The following is a 16,187-nucleotide window of genomic DNA, read 5'->3' as shown; positions in this document are numbered from 1 at the left end:
AAGACCTGTAAGTGTGCAATTTGGAAATGAAGCTATCTGTTCCTTTTCTCCAGACAAACACCAACAGAAGACAATAGGTACAAACATTTAAATGCAATAGACTCCTATTCCTGAGTTAAATTCTGTTTGAGATCACATTTCCTTAAGTTTAGGAATCACTTCAGCTGAAGAAAAATGATTTGGGATTTGTCCGTTGAAAAGTCTGAGCATTTACATGTCCAGGAGGATAAAGAATGGGATTTGGCAATATTTAGGTGGTGTGCAGCACTAGGCAATTATGTTATTCTGCCTCTGAGTACCTAAAAATCTTATGTTTCTGTGCAGAATAATCATAAGACATTAGACCATTGAAACTATCTGATGGTCTGTCACTCTACTACAGGGAGCAGGAGGAAGGCTCTGCTGGCAGGGCTTGTTCCAGTTGCTGCTTTCTGGTTCTGTATCTTGCTGCTGTATTTCAGACAGATTAAATTTTAATAAGTCAGGAGTGCAGGAGTGGTTCCCAGAACCCCAGGCACTGTTTGCTCCTCACACGGTACCTGGCTCACGTCTGGGATCTTTGGCCATCTCCATCAACATCTGCCCTTTGAATGGTCAGGACAAGTATCCTTGAACTCTCATGCTCCCTAAAGAATTTTAATCCCCAGAGATAATGTATCAAAACTGCCACACCTTTCTTAGTTACAGAAGCCTTTGAAAGCAGCTGCAAAGTATTGAAAAGAATCATGGAATATCCTTGGCTGGATAAGACCCACAGTGATCATTGAGCAAACCATGGTGAGCTCCCAGAATGTTTTCACAGAGCTACGGTAAGAATATGTGAGGATGCTAGGCACGCTTGGGCCTGTAGAAGGAGCTCGGTAAGGGGAGCTGGACACAAAACTCTGACAACTGACCTCATAGCTTTCTTCAAGGAAGTGTAGGCATAACCCATCTTCAAGGAGATCTGCCCTGAATTCTTAAGGACAAAAATATCCTCAAAGTCTGTTTTGATTGTTGCTGCTTTGAAGTGCTGATGTTCCTACAATTTTGTAAGGTCATAAAACTGCTGTAATCTCAGGGGATCTCCAAAAATGAAAGGATCGAGAGCATGCTTATTAGATTTACTAAAGATCTGCAAGGGACTGTGAGTATGTTGGAAAGCAGGATTCGAATTTAAAGTGATTTTGAAAAATTGAAAGTGTGGCCTGAAATAAATGGGGTGCTGTTCACTGAGGACAGATGAAACAAACAGCATTTAGTCAGGAATTATCAACTGCACAAATAAAAAAGGGAACAACTATTTAAGTAACAAATTCTTATTTGTAGGTTGTATGGCTTATAAATTGAGATAAGTCAACAATATCATGCCTTATCTTTTCCTCTCTGCCAAGAAAATCCCCAGGAACAGATATCCCACAGTGGTGTATAATGTGAATTTCACCCTGTGGAAATGGGCAGCTATCCTCCTTCTTACCTTGAGACTACAGGACCTCAGTTGGAGTGCTGTGTCATACTGCAGTGTTGCCTCAGTCCAGTAAAGCATTTGGAGTGAGAGTAGAAGGGACACAAAGCAGTTTGAATGTTGAAAGGTCTTGAAAATTTTACTTAGAGTGGGATAAGTTAAACAGAATTCCTTTAGTTTTTGCATATGTAAAAAATGGGTTGTCTTCAAAGAATTTTTGAGAAGTAATTGAGAAAAAGTAGCTGTGATATGTGTTTTCATTTGGCTAGATCCTGGATTTGCAATTGGCAGTATCTAAAGGCACAGTAATCTTGAAAGGAAAAGTTTTTAATTGATCAAATTAGAGAATAGAAGCTGCTTGTAATGGTTTGGAAAAGGCAAGCTGGAGATGTGATATAATGTGTAACTATGGACAGCTTTAAGGACAGTTAGGCAGCATTTAGACAGTTAGATGAACATCTACAAGGAATTACCGGGCAACTTGATCTAGCTGTTGTGTCCCTGCTCACTGCAGGACTAGACTGCTTTCAGAGGTCCTTTCCAACTCTAAGGATTCTATGATCCTAAGATTATGCAGACAGAATGTAACTACTTCTGTTTAGGTAGAAGGGCTCTTTGAGTAGTTTCCTGAGGTTCCACTCAGCCCCCTGCAAAAGACTCACTTGTTCAGTGAAGGCAGGAAGAGAACAGCACTGAGGCAGTAAAGAGCAACCAAGCTGCTGATTCCTAATGTTGCATAGAAATATATTGTTTACAGATGGATTTCTTTCCCAGACTTCTTTCATACTTTCTTCCCTTTGTCTAAGTCTTTTTTCCCTACCGCTTTTATCATTTCCACCAATGCCTATTTTTTTTCTGTTTTTCTCTCCTCCCTCAATGTACAGGAGTAAATGAGGTTGTCCCTCAGCTGCGAATAAATTCAGAATGATGACTTCACTGCTGCTCTAGCAGGTATTGTATTAACCCTCACCTTGACCCTTCTCTGACTACTGGCTCTTCAGGGATGCTTCACTAGGCTGCCCAGTGTGTTCGCTTCAGTCTTAGAGGAGATATGCAAATATTTCAGCTCTACAGGCAAATCAATCGGAGATTGATCATAGATAAACCATTTTGACCCAACACAGAATTTATCTGGATATTCAATTACAAAATACTGTCATTGTTAATAAAGCACTGTATATAGTTCAGGAAGATGCACTCTGAAGAATGACAGCATGCAGCTGTACATAGACAGCTTTTTTTAACCCAAGATTGAATTTTGTGCAGAAGAAAATCACGGTTGAATTGTACACAAAATTGGGAGTGCAGACAAGAACAAAACCCAAGAGACAAAAACACAGTACTAGCACCTGGTGCAGAATCATGGCATTTCTTCAAAAGAAGCACCTTCCTCTATAGCATAAACAGAAAACACATCATTTAGATAAACCAGGGATCTTGAATCGTTTTGGAGCTTTAGCATTCCCTGGTGCTGGGCATAACGCTCCTTCACTTTGACCTTTCCAAAATTCTTTTTCCCTAATTTGTACTGCAAATTCTCCAATTTGGTCAAAACCCCATGTAACACCTTTGTACTCTATTTACATGGACCCTCACCTCTGTCAGCCCTGCTGGCTGATGGGAAGACAATTTGAGGTTCAATTCCTTTTGTCAGCTTATTATGTGGAAAAAATCCCGTGTTTCAAATGCAAGAAATGTTTGCACAGAGTATCTATCTGGTTGCTGTTTTGATCTGATATTTAGGACCCAGTAATTTTAGTGAGCTCACTGAAAGATCAAATAATTCTTTTATAGATAAAACAGATACAGGAATTAAATACGTATTATTGGTACTTGTGCACAGTATTATTTGTGTACGTAATTTATGTTAAGAAAAGTCTCACTTGACACAGCCTTAATTATGATGATTCAAATATATTTTTGTTAGCAATGCTACCGCAAGCTGTATTAGCAGAAAATGCCACCTACATACACTGGGGATTGTAGCCAGAAACAATATACTCCATCTTCATTTTATCTTTCAGCACGTAGACCTTTTTAAATTATTCAGCTGTGCAAACTGTAGGCAAGAAAAGCAAAACCAACACCCTCCCTCTTGAGAAATAAACCCCAAACCCTCTAGGTAGGGACCTAGCTGACATTTACCCAGATGGTGCATAGTAGCTCAAGATATTTCTTTTATATATCTGCATATGAGAAAAAAGAGCAAGAGGATTCCACTGGGGGAAGTTTCACTTAATAATTTTGATGGAAATTAATTTATTATGGTTTGCAATTTCAGTACAAACACAAAAGTGCTCTTAATTCATCCTTCCTTGATTACGAAGATGCTCTGAATGCATCCTTCCTTGATTATGAAGAACTTACAGAAAAACGTATAAGGCAGCAGCCATGACACAAAACCAGAGGTAGAATGCATTATTTAAATGTCCTAGTTGTAGACATAAGCCAGATAGAAAGCTTATTAGATTTCAGTGTTGAGCAATTAGATTTCAGTTTGGAGCTTGTTTTCATAAACTTCCCTCCCCATTAACTACTGGCAAAGAGGAAAAAAAATGCTAACTAATTACAGATTACTCTAAAAATTAGCTTAAGAACTAAAAATTAGTCTTAAAAAACTGCAAATTGTTTAATATCGTACACACAATAGGAGAAACCTATACTTAAAAGGCTGGAGAATGTAGCTTGTCATTCTGAGAATTCTTCCCTGAAACATGGGATATTTCTGTGTAGCTGTCTCAGACACATGTGAACTGAGGACAAATTAAAGACTTCTTCCCTGCAGGGATTTCTTTCCAGTACATGTATGGCTAGAATCCAGCACTGGTCTTACTGTATAGTGACCTTTGTTGCTGGATTTGTTTATGCTGCTTTACGATGTCTTTGGCACATTTCAGTCTACTGTCTTTCTTACAGTGTCTGAAAAGGCAGAATGTAAGGTTGGCTTGGAAGGACTCGAAAGAATTATTGCAAAAGCAAACCAAAATGGTATGAGGAGAGAGGTTTGTATAAATATTCAGCAAGCTATGAAGAGCTTGTTGTGTGCACACTTAGGCATGTGGATCACAGTACATTCACACATCTTCTTTGCACTCTGCAAAAAAAAAAAGTTCTTTGAGAAGAAGAAAATTTTTTTCTGGTGAAGTGCAATTTGTAGATGTTTGCTGAAATGAGCTCTAGCACTGACCTACACTGATAAAGAGCTCTTTGTACTGATATTTGGCTCAGGTTATTCTCAGCGCTGTGTCTCAGCTGATGCGTGGCCTTTGATGAAGACAAAGCAGTCTAGTCTGCAATGTCATTACTGCTACTGGTAACATAGGTGATAATGCTGCATTTCCTGACATTTACAAGTCAAACAAAGTATTATGTCCTTCATTTATGACCTGGAGGACATTCTGACTTAAAATAGGATATGGAGCAGAGCCAAAAATGGTTCAGATGTTCGTGCAAAGGAATTAAGAGTTGATCTTGTACACAGAGCTGAAAAATGAGAATATGTTGATCCACAGGCTTAGAACTGTAGTCTGTGCAGTGGGTAGACTTACTTATGCAGGTGTCTAGACATTCTTGCTGTGGTAATAAATAAGTGCTTAAAGCTTTGAGTTGTGGGTAACGCTTGTAGAAGAATCCAAACTTCAGACCTTTAAAATAATAGACTAATACTGTGAGAAAAGTTCTCACAAAAACAATTAGGTAAGTAATGTGTTGCTAGTGTATGTTAGGTTGTTAGAGCTGGGAACTGATAATAAAATGAAAGCACCTAATCTAGGTGGTAGTGTGCGTTTTGGGCTTTTGTCTCCTACATTTAGTTACAATGAAGACATTGGTTCTTGAAGGGTCACTGAAGGTCTATTTATAGAAAAGGAAGAGAAATGGGGATTTTAAGTTTCGATTCCTCTGACCTAGTTTAGGTTCTTACTTTAGGACTACATGAATCGTGTTCTTGAAATACCTCTGGGGCAAGATGAATTACGCTCTCTGAATTCAGTTTCAGTCTCCCAGGGATGCATTTTTCATAGAAATGTAAGAAGCCAGATGTTTGCAACATTGGTGTTGGGGGATGGAGCAAGATCTAGTATCCAAGAGACTTCACTATGGATTAAAAATAAATAAATAAATAAGGATTTGTGAGGGCAAGTAAAAGTACCAGCTCCATGTAGAAGCCACAGAAACCCTCATCCATGTCCTCTGAGCTGAAGGCCCAGTAGTTAGTTTTGATTTCCTAACTTGTTCGGTTTTGTTTATGAATGTAATTTGGATTTGCTTTAACTCCAACTTTCAATTCCTGTCCTATTTTCAGTTGGACTAAAGCTGAGTGACTATAAAAGTTGACAACCAAACTTTCAGGAATGGTTGGTTCTGAGGTCTCTGTTCTTGCCTTTCTAGTTTCAAGCATTTTCTGTGGGACTGACTTTTAGAGAATGGCAAACTTCCCTGTGGGCTCCATCAGCTCTTCTGCAATGTGACTGGACTTTGGTATGGCAACTTTTCATTTTCTGATAATTATAGGCAAAGTTTAAATTTGCATAGCTCAGTATAAGTAGGATCACAAGACTGATGATAATGCAGAATGCTCATATAAAGCATGTCTTGAAGACTGCTTCGATGATAATATTTGTAAATGCATAAACACAATAATATGATACATATCCAAACATAGTTCAGGAGGATATGTATTTTCTCTGATTTGTTAAAGTACTGTAACTTGTGCCAATTACATCAGGATAATTTTGGACTTCTCCTCATATAACTGATGGATAGGTGACAAGTGATTTGTTATGAATAATTGTTTACTAGAGAGTATGTCTGACAGCTCAATTACTTTTTTGTTTTACCTCATTTTAAGCCTCCTTCAAAACTCGAAGCTGGCGTCTGGAAACACTGCAGTGCCTGCCATCTGTTTTAAATGGGCAAAATATCAGATTCTTCTATATTTTTAAAGTAATTTTGATAAATCTGTTGCAAGTTTGTTACACTATGAAATTCTATCTAAAACCGTATGCTACCTCTTGAGTAGATCTTCCTCTCCTGAATTTATCCTGTTCATAGCACTTGCTTCCTTAGACTCTTGGCAGAACGTCATTCCTTCTATCTTCTGGAATTTCTGGGGTAGCCCAGAATTTAATGAATGATAAGTGAGACAGAGAGATCCTTATGCAGTTCCTTTATGAACTAGATGCAAGTTTTCCCAGCCTGCATGAAGAAATGATTAAATGCAGTTAGCTGTTTAATGTTCTTTGTCGCAAATAACCTAGAAAGTACTTCATTGTGCAAGGATCATCCTTCTGTAATCCTTCATTTCAAATACTGAATGGAAAGGTTTCATGAACATTTTTAGTTCTGTATCACTGTGAATGAATCTACCATCTTTGTCAAGTAATGAGTCTACACCATTGTTAGAATTTCACTTGTTCAAAATAAACTTAAAGGCAATTTCTCATTTGACCCAACTCCACCATCCACAGAATCTTCTGTCACCTTTAGCTTCCCTTATCATATGTATATATTTTGAATCTTCTGCCATACATTGTTCTCTAACTACTTAACATTTGTTTCTCAATGGCTTTAAACTGGCAGAGTGTAGAATTAGTCTAGATATTTGGAAGAAATTCTTTACTGTGAGAGTGCTGAGGTACTGGAACAGGTTACCCAGTGAGGCTGTGGATGCCCCCTCCCTGGAGGTGCTCAAAGTCAGGCTGGATGGGCTTTGAAGCAATCTGGTCTAGAGAGAGGTGTCCGTGCCTATAGCAGGGGGGTTGGAATGAGATGATCTTAAAGGTCCCATTCAATACAAACCATTCTATGATTCTATGATTCAACGTGCAACATTTTTTTCATTTAAGAAAAGCTAAATGCAGCTCAAACTTCTCTCCTACTTAAAGAGGCATGGCAAGTACCTCAAATTCCTAAGACACTGTGGAGTCTAGGTAAAAGAAGAATGAGCAGGAGGGAAGACAACCCCATGGTGGGAAGAGAATCACAATTTGATAATGACAACCCACTGCAAGGATTTCACCCAGTTAGACTTTGCATTTTGTTTTGAGTCAATTGTACGTGATATTTTCGGTCAGCTAATATGTCCTTCATTAACAGGAAATCAAGCGTGATGGACTAAAGGCTTTTATACCTACTGTACCTTCATTTTGGAAAGATTTCTAGCATTCTACAATGGCAACCTTATATGCTTGTCAAAGAAATGTGAGCTGTGTGAATATAGATTCAGAACTGGTTTGAAAACAATACTGTGAAAGTATTTACTGATGGATCAGACAATCAGATGGATTGTCAAAATAGAAGGATGTATATAGCAGCATCTGTTTCTATATGCTGTTCAATACTTTCATTAATAACCAAGATGATGGAATACAGAGCTCAGTTATTAAATTTGTAGATGGAAAAAAGCTGAGGGTGAATATACTGAGAATGGTATAACAATTTAAAATGATCTTGACAAATTGGAGGTAGTATCTGAAAATAATCAGATACTGATCAATGGAGAAGCGTACATTAGCCAGGAGCTATATGTTTCATAGACAGAATGGGTGAAAGCAATTCAAAGAGCAGTTCTGCAAGAAAGGACATAGGGGTTAAAGTTGGGCATACAGTGGACTAGCTCAACATGATTCAGCAGTGTCATATTGATGGGAGAAAAGACCACACTTCTTTGGGATCAAAGAGAATTTATAACCTTAAGTGTAGCCTCTAAGACATGAAGGAATTCTTCCTATTGATTCAGCATTTAAAGGCTTCATTCAGAGTAATTTGCCAATTATACATGGAACAGTTGGATAGAATTCAGTGGAGAAAAAATGGGAATGTCAGGTGTTTGAAAATGTGACCTATGAAAAATGATTGAACAAATTGGGTTATTTAACCTGGAAAGCAGAGGATTGCAGGAACACAACAATCTTCAAATACATAAAGGATGGTTTCAAAAAGAGGGAATAAACCATTCTTCATGTTCTCTGCCTAGAAATAATAGGTATAAACTGCAGCTTAATTGGAAGGAGAATGAAGCACTGGAATAAATTACCTAGAGAATTGGTGGAATCTCCATCTTTTAAAGTCCTTAAGAATGAACTAGTAAAATACCTGTCAGAAATGACATTGACATAATTGTTCTTTCTGGGGCAAAGCAATAATATACTTAATGACATATTGAGGTTCCCTCCAGTCTTGTGCCTCCAGAGAGTTATTGGATGTCAAATATGTACCAATTGAGGGATATGAAAAGTTCTACAGTTCTGTTTTCAGTAACCGAATAAATGAAGACACAGGAACTAGAAAATCAAATCTACTAATTCTAATCATAAGACGTAAATTTACACCAAATTTCTTGAATCCTCAAGAATGAGGATTCTTGAACTTTGATTATCCTTTATGGGTCCTAGTTTATTTTTGCATAATATAAAGTAGAAAACATAAAGGTAATACTTGATGCTGTGACAAAACTCCGGCTTCCTAGCTAGACTTCCTAGAATTCCCTGTTCATTTTTTTTTGCAAAACATTTATATGCAGCATATAAAATATATAAAATGATGATAAAAATGGTCATGTTTGGTCTCTTGTGTTTTAACGTATTTACAAGTATAAACGGAAGTAAAAAAGAATGCAATCTGTAAGTGGCATAGATGGTTGTTAAAGAAGTTTGTTCCATACTTGGGCAGTCATGAGACAAAAAAGTCAATCAGTTTGACTGGATAAAGAATAGCTAATTCAAAGCAAGCAGCAGCAGAAGGACGGGTTTCATTAAAATCAAGGTAGCGGAGCAGAGAAATTGCCTTATAGTATGAATACACAGCTGAGTTGTTCACAATTGGCTTGTGTTTTCTAGTAAGGAGAAATGACAGTTTTCTTAGCTAAATCCGTGCTACCCTGCAGGAACAGAAACATTTTCTTCCATTAAAAAATACCAACTCCAAATTTAAAGGATTCCAGGACTCTGCAGGTCTTACTCCATTAAAACTAAATAAATATATTAACCTGCAGAAATACTGCTGCTCTTTAGCAATGTGTAATAAAAGTTGGAATACACAATTTTTTTTACACAGAAAAACAAAGAATATTTTTCCTGTTCACTGAGAGCATTTTTTATTATGTGGAGTCTTAAATAATCAAACTAGAGAGGATCAATCTGTGGTTGTCTGTTTTTACATATGATTAAATAAACAAAATCTTATCCAAATACTGTACCTCTCCCAGAAAAACACTGAAGCTTTAGCTGAAAGTTGTCAGTTGTCAGTGGTAGGTTGTATCACAGTACAATACTTGCAGTAATTCCTTAACTAATAATTCCTAATTAAAAATAAAATAAAATAAAATAAAATAAAATAAAATAAAATAAAATAAAATAAAATAAAATAAAACATAATAAAATTCTATTCCAGTTTGAAGTCTCTTACTTCAGTTTCCTGCTATTTGATCTTGCTACATGCTTGTCTAAGATACTGACAAACTCTCCCTGTGGTATGGCGCCACGTTGGAGCTGTGCTTGGAGAGCTGCAGCCTGTGGGAAGCCCATGCAAGATCAACTGGGGAAGGATGGCATGCAGTGGGAGGGTCCCATGTGGAGCAGGGGCAGAGAGTAGCCATGAAGAGATGTAGTATTACAGACTGACTGCAACCCCCATTCTTCATTCTCCTGCACTTCTCAAGTAGAGGAGATAGAAGAGGGTGATGGGGGAAAGGTGTCTGCAGTTTGCTTTTAGTTCTCACTGCTCTGGTCTGTTAGCAACAGGCAACAAATTGCATTAATATCCCTTATGCTGAGTTTATTTAATCCGTGGCAGGCATTGCTGAGTTATCTCCCTTTCCTTACCTCATCCCACGCGCCATATTCTCCGCACATTTTCTCCTCTTTTCCTTCTGAGGAATAAGTGTGTGAGACCGGCCTGGTGGCCTGGTGGGTCTGAGCTGCCTACTGGTGTTGAACCAGCACAGTTTTTCCTAGTGCATAACACTTGGTCTTGAGGAATTTGAGGTAAGGACAATAACTGGGAGAGAGAATGAGCAAAATGTGGACTGGACGTTGTCAGAATGTTAACAGCTATGGGGAATTTGTGTGGTTCTCCTGTGGTGAAGGGACTAGGGGAGAACTGTGTGTGAATTGTCCACCTTTTCAGTGTTATAAGGATTTTATGGTGACTTTGGTGTGGGGAATTCTTTTCCTTAATGTAAGTGAAATTTGTGAAAATTATGTGACATATGTTGATGAATATATATTTTAATGATAATTCTTAAATATAGTTTTCACGGAGTGACTAACGGAAAGAATTACCGCATGAATAAAAATAAATAATAATTAATACATATGTGAAATAGAATATGTGAATAAATGTGAAAATGTATTTTCTTGCATTGCTGACTCTGGAGTGAGCTCATAAAGCTAGATGGCAACACTGGTGCCCCAGTTCTATGATATTAAGCACAGTAATATGTATATCACCATGGTCTGAGAAACCGAATGTCTAAGTATTCTACAGATACCATAAAAATACCCTTGACTTCAGCCATGCTAAGATGTAAGAGCAGTTGCAAGTATTCATTTATGAAATCTCAGATTATTCAATTATAGATATCAGAAATGGAACAGCAATACAATCTCTTACTTATTTTAAGGCCAAATCTGAAATTGTTCTCTCCTACTTTGTATTGGGCAGTCTGACCTGATCACGTGATCAGAATCTCTTCTCTGTACACCTCCAACATCAACAAGTTAAATTAACTGACACTACAGGAAAATTATAGGGAAATTGTATACAATCACCCTTGCTTTGAAAACTGATTGTTTCACATTCCAATTGATTGGCCAAGCACTTATATCTCCTAGCATGGCCTTAGCATGACCTGTTAATGACAGCCACCAGCTAAATCACTGCTTGAGTTCTTTCTAGCTGAGTAACCTTGTATTCCAAGCTCAGCACAAAGCCTTCCATTCACAGAATCAGTGAGACTTAGAAAACCTGTCTTCTGCCAGTCACATCTTCGGTAACTATGGGAATGCTGCAATACTGGTTGTTGTTTAAAGCACAAAAATGACATAAAGAAATCACTTTGGAGTGATAATGGGCACAGGGGTGACCAATCATCAGTCTCTACTTCAGCATTGTGTGACTTTTCATTTAACTTCATTTAATGCACTTTCTGTGCCCAGCTTCCAGACATTAAAATTACATGGGGTGAAGGTCTCTCATGTTGCACTCCATCAGTCTTTGCAACCATTGGAAATGTTATCTGTAATGACTTTGTTTTTTTCCTACCTCATTTATTAAAAAGTGTCTTGTTACAGGGCCAAAGGTACCCTGGGGAACCACACTGGTAACTTGTCCATTCAGTGATGGTTCCCCAGAAGCACCTATTGATGAAAACACTCTGAACCTGCACAAGGACAGCCCAGAATAAATGCTATATACTTGATATGTTTAAAATGTTTTTAGTCTTCCAAGTCTGACTGACTTTCAAAGTAATGTGCCCTAATGGCTCCAAACTTCCTGGGAATTGGTGGCTCAGTCAACAGTCCCTGCTGCTGATAATTTACCAGGCAACAACAATACTTCAGTGTATCGACATACTGCCATGTCAGTCTTCTGGTGCCTCACCAGCCATCATGATTTATCTGTGATTGATGAAGCATTGAAAGAAGAAGCTAAAGCACTACTGACAGAAAATTGCTGGATTTGATTAATTTTAGCATGGAACATGCTTATTTTCCTGTGTGGTAGCAGTGAAAATTGGTGAAGAAGTCAAACCTAACACAATATTTCTCCTGACTGAAAATCTCTTGAGATATTTTTGAATCCCAGGATTTGGAGATATAGTAAGTAGTTATGGAAATGTTGGAAAAATGAAATGTTTCTCTACAGATTTCAACAGAACTATAGTAATGGAGGACAGAATGGCACATGTTGGAGCTGACTCTGAAAGTGAAAATTAGGTAAGGTTAATAATGTTGTTCATCTATGGAAGATACAGGATTATCTGTCAGAACAACTCCTGTTAATTAAATGAAGTACTTTTAGGATCATGTATTTGATGTAAACATTATTACAGAAGTTATTAATATGATAGGATTTTTTAAACTTTAGGGAGTTTGCATATTTAGATGGCAGTTTTCAGTAGACAATAACATGAATATTCTGGCTGTCCTTGGAGCTGCAGACAGTTTGACGTTTTAGAGCTGTCAGTGCACTGATGTGTCCAACCATTTTAACTGTCTATCTTCTCTTGCACCAAAGCTTATAAAAGACTGAAGACCTCATTTTAGATTACCAGACTAAATGAGAATAAATCTAATTAACTGTGCTAAGTACATATATATATATATTTTAATGGAAAGAATGGAGGATCTAGAAAGACCTTTCCAATATGCATTCAGTTACTTATACACAAATGCATAGATTACATGACCTCAGTAATACCACAGCTGGAGTCATTTGTCTCAGCATAGTAGTGAAAAGGCAGTAGTGAAAAAACAGTTTTAGAGACTCTTTCAAGCTCCCCATCTCCTGGGGTTGTAAACATAAGCAACCAACCTGTTGTTATTTTGACACTGAAAGCCTGCTATTATTGCTATTATTTGGGTCATGTATTTAACCTGCCTTATTTTGTGTTGTGCAATCTTTTCATGTGCATTCTATGTTTACATTACAAATATGTGAAAAGATTGCTATCAAGATTTACGGATCAGACTCAAAAGCTAGAAATGCCAGATTGCCAGTGGGGAACAGAGTCTTACTGATAATTGAACAGTATATATATGCCTTAGGAAACAAAATAATTTTGAACAGCCGTAATTCTGGAATTTCCCACATCTTCTGCTAGATAAATTCTGTGCTTAAGCATATTTACTAGTTGCTTAGTAGCTCCTGAAAAATTCCTGGAAATGTACCATTCTATTGTGAGGATAATTGACTAGGCGTAAAATGCTTATTTTAGTGGTAAATGAGCAGTGTAGAATGTGTAATTTATTTCATATATGTGGCAGATACATCGAGTGCTTTTTGAAATCATAACAAAAAGATCTAATAAAAAATATCTTTATCAGTCAGATTCACTTCTTGAACAAAGTTTAATGTCAGATTTGATTGGAGTCAGTAGTGGAGAACTAAGAAAAGCATCCACTATCCCCTGTTGCGAGGTTATCATAGAATCACAGGATGATAGAATAGCTTAAGTTGCAGCAGATCATCTAAAGATCATCTAGTTCCAACCCCTGCCATGCGTTAGACTGCCAGTTTCTAGATCAGGCTGCCCAGGATCCCATCCAACCTGGCCTTGAATACCTGCAGGTTGCATTCTCCCTCAGTTCACTCAGACAGTACTCTATGCTTCTGTCCTTGAACTCAGCAGATTCCCTAGCCTTGGCTTCATTTAATTTCTTTTGCAAGAGCTGTTGAGTTTTCCAGCAGTTATGTTTCAGTATTCATACTAAAAACCACCAGAAGTGTCATTCTTTTCACTTCTCACCATATTTTAGAAATCACCTTTGCTTATCATATCCAATAACACTGAGTTAAAACAGGGACACAGTTCTTATCACCGAATACTGGTTAAATACTTTGAATTTATGGTATTGCTGCTGTTGCTTACTTGCTATGACTGTAGCAGTTCAGAGACATGCTTTAGTAGATTTGGCAATGCTAGGTTAATGGTGGGGCTCGATGATCTTGTAGGTCTTTTCCTAAATGATTCTGATTCTATGATCCTGTGGTTCTCTAAGTAGCCCAATTAAAATTGTACTGCAGGAAAGAATTAATTCCCACTCTATTACTTAGTAATATTAGCCTGGATAGAGGCAAGGAGAAAAAAATCTTTAAAGAGGAGAGTGTGAAGTATGAAAAATAAGTTTCTATACATGCTGAAATTGGATTCCACAGGATGCATCTTACAAAAATACCAAAGAGAGTTATACAATCCTTTTATCTGTCACATTAGGCATAACACTTACGATTTATTGTGCTTGGGGATTTCTTTGATTTTTAATGTTGCATTTATCCAAACCAGTGAATAGTGAACTCCAGATGGATTTCTGTACACTCAATTTACATCTGCATACTTTAAATCCCATTCTGGTAATTAGCCATAGATAGTCAGGTCTATGATACATAAAATATTCCCTATGCTAGTCTACCTGGATCTGTTTATCTACTTCGAGTTTTTTTATTACTCAGTATCTTAAGTAGAACAAGGCCCAGATTTGGCCCTAACCCCAGCAAAAACATGCTGTTGGTTGTATCTGTAGCATCACCTCACAGAGTAACGCTTCCTGGTGAAACATAATCAGCATCTCACTGAGCCTGCACTGTTAAAAAGACAGAATAAGAAGAGATTTAAGGATACAGAATGATATCACAGAACTGTAGGGTTTGGAATGGACCTCCAGAGATCATCGAGTCCAACCCCCTGCCAAAGCAGGTTCCCTACAGCAGGTCGCACAGGTCGGCATCCAGGCAGGTCTGGAACATCTCCAGAGAAGGAGACTCCACCACCTCCCTGGGCAGCCTGTTCCAGTGCTCCGTCACCTCACTGTAAAGAAGTTCTTGTGTACATTGCTGCAGAACTTCCTATGCTGCAGTTTCCGGCCATTTCCCCTTGTCCTGTCTCCACTCACCACTGAAAAGAGTCCGGCCTCGCCATTATATGATATGATATGATTGATTGTTGAGGTCTTTTTTAGAATGTTTTAAGTTGGAAAATTTGTTTTATTGTCAGAAGAGGGGGTACACAAAAAAGGGAGAAAAACAAGGTTGGGGACAAAGGGAAATGAAAGGGGTTTTTGGCAGGCCTTCATAAAGGCTGGCATGGGGAGAGAGCTGATGAAATCACTGTGGGATGCACACAGTCAACTGGATAAAATAAAATTAGTAAAATCTGTCATCACAAAAAGTTAACCAAATTTTTCCAAGAGTCTATAAGCAATCAGAAAACTAACCCAAGTATATTCCCCAAAACAAGATTTAATCCACAAGCAAGTCTCCAATGGGAAGGTGATTTTTCAGTCTTCTAGATTTACTAAATCTCATTATTGTTGCTTTGCACTTAGAATTAAATATATAGCATTTTCAGGCAAAACTACTTGTTATATAAGTTACAGAAAGTTATCAGCTCAGCCATTTTTCCTGTTTGAACAGAAATTTCTGAATTCATCAGAACTCAATCTATTCCAAGACTGTGTGTGCTTATGTGTTGTTGTGCAAGTACAGATAATTCAGCTGGATGTGTGCATACATTACAACATTTTTAAAAGCATCTCCTCCTGCAGACTAGAAAATTTTCTACTTGTATGTTTGCTTTAATTCAGCTAAAACTGGCTGGACAGCTTTGTTTGCTGTCCAGACAGTATTTCAATCCTAGCTTCTGCAGAGATCTCAGAAAACATGCAAGACAAAATGAGAGGCTGCTTTTGCATTTTGTTGTTCACAAATTGAAATTACTGAAACTTTTATCAGTTGTTCCAAATTTTTATCAATCAGAAACATTACAAAGTTAGAATAGTAAATTAAGCTGATAACTAGAGCTCTTCTGCAACCTTCTGAAATTCTTATTTATCTGAAAACAAATACTAAAATGGCCTCCTAATAGATACTATGCATTTCTGGCTCTGAATGAAGAAACAAAAGCTTATCAGCATATGGTGTTGCTTCATGTTCGTGCCCTTGTAATTTCACCTGATGAAAACACTGAGAATCACATATATTTACCTGGCATTTCTGCAATCAATTACACCTGGGTAAACTGTAC

This window comes from Tympanuchus pallidicinctus, unplaced genomic scaffold (genome assembly GCF_026119805.1).
Source record: "Tympanuchus pallidicinctus isolate F22 unplaced genomic scaffold, pur_lepc_1.0 scaffold9, whole genome shotgun sequence".
Lineage (NCBI taxonomy): Eukaryota > Metazoa > Chordata > Aves > Galliformes > Phasianidae > Tympanuchus > Tympanuchus pallidicinctus.
This window is presented reverse-complemented; position numbering follows the sequence as displayed.